The sequence below is a fragment of the Notolepis coatsorum genome (genome assembly GCF_963971535.1).
Source record: "Notolepis coatsorum genome assembly, chromosome: 1".
NCBI classification, from domain to species: Eukaryota; Metazoa; Chordata; class Actinopteri; order Aulopiformes; family Paralepididae; genus Notolepis; species Notolepis coatsorum.
This window is the reverse complement of record NC_140165.1, coordinates 32,444,015-32,451,847: the sequence shown is the minus strand read 5'-3', so window position 1 is coordinate 32,451,847 and position 7,833 is coordinate 32,444,015.

Sequence of the window (7,833 nt, the reverse complement as noted above, 5' to 3'; positions counted from 1 at the left end):
AATAGATAAGTATAAGATAAGTATAGCAAGTATAAAATAGAAGTCAAGTACGTAGACACAAATGTTCAGTATGTACATATATACAATGTTCAATGCAGAGTAGAAGTAACTGAGTTACCATACAATATACTATACAATATAATAATATACAATATACTATACAGTGCAAAGCAGAAATGGGATGAGGTACAATTTAGGTACAATTTACAGTAAGGTGTAATGAGGTATGGGTTGTAGTGCAAATTCTTTACCAATAAATATAAAGTGTGTTTAGGTGTTCTAAAGTGGGTAAAGTGGGTGCTGCAGTGAGTTGTTTGTTTAAAGTGAGTGTGTGCGTGTGGATGTGTGTGCTGTGAGTGCATTTGATGGTTGTTACATAGTGTTATTGTTCGTTGAGCATCCTGATGGCCTGGGGATAGAAGCTTCTTCTGAGGGTGCGGTTACACCTTTCGTTTAATTTTCGTATCATTGTCATATGCGTTTCGCCGCGACGTCGTGCGCCTCGAGTCACACTTTCGTTTTTTTTCGTTTTTGTCACCCGAGCACACTGATGTAGTACACTGCCAAAGCAGTAGGTGGCAGTAGGTGGCAAACATGAAGGCAATTTCAACCAATCAGAACTTGAATATACCTGCAAAGCAAATGTCAACAAGGCGGCCACCATCTTTTGCCTAGTTACCCAATGCAGCAATTCTTTTTCAGCAAAGCCTAATAAAAGTGCAATAAACAAAACGGATACATTCACTGTGTGTTCTGCCTGTCATTTGTTGATGAAACAAAACTAACATCAACACAAGTGACCACCAAGAGCGGATAGTTTAGTCTAAAAAAAGATCGGTAGCATTGTTAGCTGCATGCTAACGTCAATGGAGTATGCCATTATAACAATATAGCATTGTGGCTAGAAGCTAACGTTAGCTCACGCTACTTAGCCAGCACCAAACTGATGATATCGCGAGCTATCAGTAGTTAGATAACATTAGAGACAACGCTGTGTGTATTAAACAAAGGTGAATAGATGACTGGGCCATTTTGTTTAATGCTTGTTAAGTTGAAAGAGGAGCTCTGAGCTAACAGGGTCTGAATCCTGATAGCTCACGTTAGCCAGCTGCTCATGCAATCGGTAATGCTAGCAGAATGAATGGATGTAAACTTTATTTAACATATTGCATATGGGTACAATACAATACGGCTCAATACAAACAATTGTTAAGGGAATGCAGACTGTTGTAGCTTGGACTGGGGTCCTTATAACAATAACTTGACAACACATGGTAGCTGAAGCTATTTGGGACACGGAGCTATGTCCCAAACACACACACTGTTGTCACCGGAAGGGCACGCAGATGGTATCTACTGCGCATGGGCGTTTTCGCAACAACGGCTCCGTGCAGACTACACGCTGTTGACGGCGCGTATTTTAGCGTTTCTCCAAAACGCAAACACAATTTAGCGTTTCAGCCGTATCCACAAAAAAACGCCAAAAAACGCATTTCTGTGTAATAGGGACATGAAACATATTCAAAAACGTATAAAAAAAACGCCACAAATACACTAGTCTAACCATGGCCTGAGTCTCTCTGTGCTTGTCATGAGACTCCGGTATCGCTTGCCTGACCGCAGCAGTTCAAAGAGTGGGTGGCTGGAGTCTTTGATAATTCTCTTAGCCTTACCCATGCACCGCTTGTTGTAAATGTCCTGGAGAGTGGGAAGCCCCCCTCCAATTGTGCGTTCGGCTGAACGGGCCACTGTCTGTAGTCTGCTACGGTCTTGTGCGGTGCTATTCCCAAACCAGGCGGTGATATTGCCAGTCAGGATGCTCTCTATTGTACATGAGTAGAAGTTCTTAAGGATCTTCTGACTGCCTTGGAACTTCCTTAGGCGCCTGAGGAAGTAGAGGCGTTGCTGTGCCTTCTTCACAACACTGTCAATGTGTGTGGTCCATGTCAAGTCCTCGGATATGTGGACCACTCTCTCAACCGGTGCCCCGTCAATGCTGAGGGGGCTGTAGTCCCTGACCCCGACCTCCTAAAGTCCACAATCATCTCCTTTGTTTTGCTGACGTTCAGGGAGAGGCTGTTCTCTTGACACCATCCCGCTAGAACCTTGACCTCCTCCAGGTAGGCCCTCTCGTCGTTTGCAGAGATCAGGCCCACCACTACTGTGTCGTCAACAAATTTGATGATTGTGTTGTTGTTCCGCTGTGCCACACAGTCATGTGTGTACAGGGAGTAGAGGAGGGGACTCAGAACACAGCCCTGGGGGGCCCCTATGTTGAGAGTGATGGATGAGGAGGTGCAGTTGCCTGCTCTCACCACCTGGGGTCTTCCCATCAGGAAGTCCAAGACCCACTGGCAGAGGTCATAATTCAAGCCCAGGTCCCTGAGCTTGGCTATGAGTTTGGAGGGGACTATGGTATTGAATGCTGAGCTGTAGTCGATGAACAGCATTCTCACATAGTTCCCCTGCCTCTTGTCCAGGTGTGATGCTGCTGTGTGCAGCACATGGGCTATGGCGTCCTCCGTGGACCTGTTGGGGCGGTATGCAAATTGCAGGGGGTCCAGGTTGATGGGGAGGGAGGAGCAGATGTAGCCCTTTACTAGCTTCTCAAAGCACTTCATGGCTATGGAGGTGAGTGCTACAGGTGCTAAACCCTCTTGAGGTGCTAAACCCTCTTCGCACAGTCGGATCCGATTCCTAGGGGGGTCCGGGGGCTCGGGTCCTCCCCGGTTCTGATGGTTGTGGGGGGCCTCAGCGGGTACATCTGTCGAGCTTCCGCTCTGCTCAGCTCCTGTGTTCCACTAGAGAGCAGAGCGTAAGCGATACGATAATATAACATACGGTTATCCAATAACCATAGTTATATGAGTATAGCGAGCGCTCTGCTCGGACTCACTGAGGACCCTGTGGTCTTCGCCTTCGGTGGTGAAAGACTTGGGAAGGAGCTGTTAGTGTGGCCACGACCCCGCTTATGTAGAGGAGCGGATGTGGGTGTGGCCAGGCGGATGGGTGTGTACATGTGGAGAAAAATTATTCAGTGTTATATTGGATAAAGGGATAGTTCCACTAGAGAGCAGAGCGCTCGCTATACTCATATAACTATGGTTATAGGATAACCGTATGTTCTTCTTCTTTTAGCACCAAGGCCCGTGGGGTAGCCATAATAGCGAAACAAAAATTGAATATTAAACTGTTAGATGTGTGGTCTGATGCAGATGGTCGAATCACTATTGCTAAAATAGAATATTCTAACCGGAAAATTGCGCTGATTTCTGCTTACGCACCTAATTTGTATGACGCTAACTTTTATGCTGTACTCACTGCAGCTATGCTGATTACTCATTAATAGTAGGAGCTGATATTAATACAGTTTGGGATCCATTGATTGATAGGTCCAATCACGCTGAAACCTCTGATCAGAAGCAAGCTACCACAGCCCTACAGGCCTGGTCTAAGGACACGGGGGTAATCGATATGTGGCGATCGCTCAACCCATCCGCGAGAGATTATTCCTTTTTCTCGTCGAGACATAAGACTTTTTCCAGGATTGATTGTGTTTTTTCTTCCCCACGTCTCTTTGATAGCTTTGATGTTGACTTATTGCCCATAGCACTTTCAGACCACAAAGGTATCTTACTCAAGGGTTCACTCAGTAAAATAACATCCCGCGCCCCTAGATGGCGCTTTGACTCAACACTACTGAAAAATGGAGAGTTTAACTTGCAATTTAAAGAGAACCTCACTGAATTCCTGCTGGCTCGGTACAGGACCTCAGAATTCTATGGAATTCGGTTAAGGGTTTTATCAGAAGTAACACTACTCTCTTTGCATCTAATCTCCGCAAAGGACGTCTCTCCAAGCTGGTGGAATTGGAAAAGCTTCATGCCACGTTGATATCTTCATTGCAGCACAACTACTCTAGTCGACTGGAGCTTCAAATTAAGGTAGTGAAAAAGGAGATTAACTCCATTTTAAGACAACAATCTGAATTTCAGATACACAGAACAAGACAGCACTACTACTTTCACGGCTCCAGGCCTAGTCACCTATTTGCTATGAAGATACGTGCCACTGCCAGTGAGCAATTTGCGGATATCCCTTCCATTAAGAACCAACAATATCTCTGTATCCATGTCCCCAACCACTGCACTTTACTGTCTTATTGTTGTCTCACTGTTCTGTCCTGTTTTGCACTTATTTATTTATTTAATTATTATGTTTATTCCTATTTGTGAAAAAAATCATGCACTGTAATGTCAAATCACGTTCCATTTGTACCTGTACAATATGGTGAATAAAGTAATCTGAATCTGAACAGGGGGAGGTAACCACCAACCCCAAAAAGATTAATGATACATTTCGCTCTTTTTATTCCAACCTGTACAAGTCAGAGGTGGTCTTTGATCATACCAAGCTGGAGGATTTTCTTTATCAAATCAACCTACCACAGATCTCGCCTATCACGCTGGTTGAACTTATAGAGGCGATTGCGGATATGCAATGGGGCAAGGCTCCCGGATGGGACGGCATTCCAACGGAACTCTATCTTGCATTCTGGGATGTACTCGGTCCCTTATTACTCTCGATGATTTTACACTCAATCAAAGAGGGCAATTTCTCCAGAGACGTCAATATGGCACTTATATCTGTTTTAATCAAGAAGGATAAGGACCCCACCGAATGTGGCAGCTACAGGCCCCTAAGTCTCCTCGGAGCCGATCTTAAGCTATATGCCAAGGTTCTAGCCACCCGACTCCAAAAGCATATGACATCTCTAGTTCACCCTGATCAGACCGACTTCATAAGAGGCCGCCTGGGTACTGATAACATCAGACGGTTACTGCACGTGATTGATGCCAGCAAGGATGTTGCAGTTCCTACAGCGGTCATGTCCTTGGACGCAATGAAGGCATTTGACAGATTGGAGTGGTCTTACTTTTGGGCAGTTCTTAGAAGGATGGGGTTGGGTGAGGGTTTCATTCATATGATCAAAGTTCTCTACACAGAACAGGGAAGTTCTGCTCGCCACTCTTCTCTGTCTCGCGCTCTTCTAGACAGGGTTGTCCTCTTAGTCCCGGACTTTTCGCCTTATCCCTCGAACCTCTAGCTCAATACATAAGACAATCCCAAATTATATCTCCTGTTTCAATTCAGGGCACACATCACCTAATCAGCTTATACGCAGATGATGTACTCCTGTTTATGCAGAATCCCTCCGTCTCTCTACCTCATCTGCTCAGCGTAATAGATGAATTTGGCAGCCTGTCCGGCTTTAAGATCAACTGGCCAAAATCAGATTTTCTTCCACTTAATGAGCCTGCGAAGGCTACCATCCTACCTGCAAACATACTTATGGTGGAGCACTTTAAATGTCTCGGGATTGAAATATTCCCCACTATTAGCCAGACGGTAAGGTATAATTACTCCAGCTTGGGTGACAGGATTACGAATGACTTCAACAGATGGTCCAAATAAAAAAATTCATTACAGGCCCGTGCGTCAATAATTAAAATGAATATTTTACCCAGAATTCATTTTATCAGCTCAATGCTCCCGTTGCCTCCTCCTGTTGGTTACTGGCAGAAATTGCACTCTGCCTCATATAAATTCATTTGGAACAATAAACGCCCGCTCTTGAAGAGATCAACTGCCCAAAGAAGTAAACTCGATGGAGGCTTAGCATTTCCAGACTTTAAATATTATTTTCAAGCTTTCTCTCTGAGACCTCTGATCACTTGGTTTGACGCTCAAGCAGCCGTGTCTTGGTGACCATTGGAGGAGAAGATGGTGTCCCCACATAGACTTCAGGATATTGTGTATACCAACCAATTAAGCAATGCAAATTACGATTTGGCCCTCTTATCAGTCACACATGTGATCCAGACCTGGTGTGACACCCAGAAAGCGTGTACTAACCGCCATAAATGGCACACGCATTCCCCTCTATTTAATAACAATTTACTCCTTATTGGACAACAACCTATTAGGTACCCTAGATGGGAAAAGAAAGGCATCCACACATTGGGGGATATCTTCGATAACTCTGGTCTCCGTTCTTTCCAAGATCTATCCAACGGATATGATCTCCCCGGAACCTCCTTTTTCTTTTATTTACAAATAAGAGCAGCTCTGAGGGCTCATGGCGTTCCATGGGATGTTCCACTAGAGCATCACCGTTTTCACAAATTATTTTATGACAAAGAGACATCGAGAGGCTTCGTTTCTGACTTTTATCGCCATTTACTTATGTCCTCGTATAAGGACCTCCCTCTGGATACGATTTGGAGAAAGGATGTCCCGGAGCTGGATGTAGATTTTGATTGGGATGCAGTCTGGGAAAATGTTCGGCTGTCCTCACGCAACCTAGATCACCAACAGATTCATCTAAATTTTGTTCATAGGACTTATTTGACCCCTAGACCTAGACGATTGAATCTAATGGGTCACAGACCTGACTCTCGATGTACCTTGTGTCCAAACGGTGCCACCGGAACTTTTATGCATATGTACTGGGAATGTCCTCCTGTTGAGCTCTTTTGGGAAAATGTTACCTCCCAGCTATCTGTAATTATCTCTCTGACCATACCTGTTCTGCCTTCTGTATTGTTATTGAATGATGTTTCTCAATTACCGACCTCTATACATGTGAAGAGACTCATTCTAGCCGGCCTCACAGCCGCAAAAAAATGTATTGCCTCAAGATGTATACACCCAGATAAATTATGCCCGAAGGTATGGATTCTCACTTTTCTTGATGTGATTTATCTGGAGATATCCACTGCTCGGGTTATAGGGGTTAATGAGTCGAATATCGCAATCTGGTTGGCAGCTGTGGCAAAGATAAAAGAGCGCATATAACTCGATTGCTGCTGAAGGGGGGGGAGAGCGAGCGAATGCCCATGTCCACTTGTTTTTGGTGTTTTTTATTTGTATATTAATTATGTATATGCTTTGGGCCCCTTTGGTTGTGTGTCTTTTGGCCGCAGGCTCGGAAGGGGGGGGGGGGGGGGCCCTGGTTCGGGGTCTCTGCGGATCGCGGTGTTAAAGAGGCGTGATGCTTTGGTTCGCTGGGGCGCCGGACCAGGGGTCCTCGAGGGTTGGGGATCGTGGCCGCCGTGTCTGATGAGGGTGGGGGCTCAGGATGTTCACTGTACAGTATGTCTCCATTATTGTCTTTCCTTTTTTTTTGTAATAGGTTGCTGTTTTGTTTTGTGATGTCTTTTTGTGTATTATTGTTATTGTTGTATTGTGATGTAAATGGCTGCTTTTTTATATAGCGCTTTTATCCAAAGCGCTTTACAATTTGTTACTCACATTTTACCCATTCACTCACACATTCACACACCGACGGCGGAGGCAACCATGCAAGGTGTCAACCTGCTCACCGGGAGCAATTAGGCGTTAGGTGTCTTGCTCAGGGACACATCGACACGCTGACCGGGAGGAGCTGGAATCGAACCAGGAACCTCCGGATTGCCAGACGACTGCTCTACCTCCTGAGCCACTGTCGCCCCGATGTGTCTTGTTCCATGTGAAAAAGTTAAAATAAAAAATTATTTGATCACAAAAAAAGAAGCAGCTCTTCAGCCCTGCGTTCTACAGCCTGTGATAACTCCTCTTGGGAGTCGCGCTGTTCTATGTTACAATCCCTGCTCAGGTCTGGGAGAATCAATGCCCCAGTGTCATTACGCAATCTAGTGGTCACCTGCAGAAGCTGCAGTCAACATCGACCCTGCTTGGTCATATTAATAACATTCTTTTGTGGCAATTAGTGTCTATATTACAAGTGTTGTCTGTTTAGGGTTCCTTTGTGTTGGCATTTTGATTCTGTGT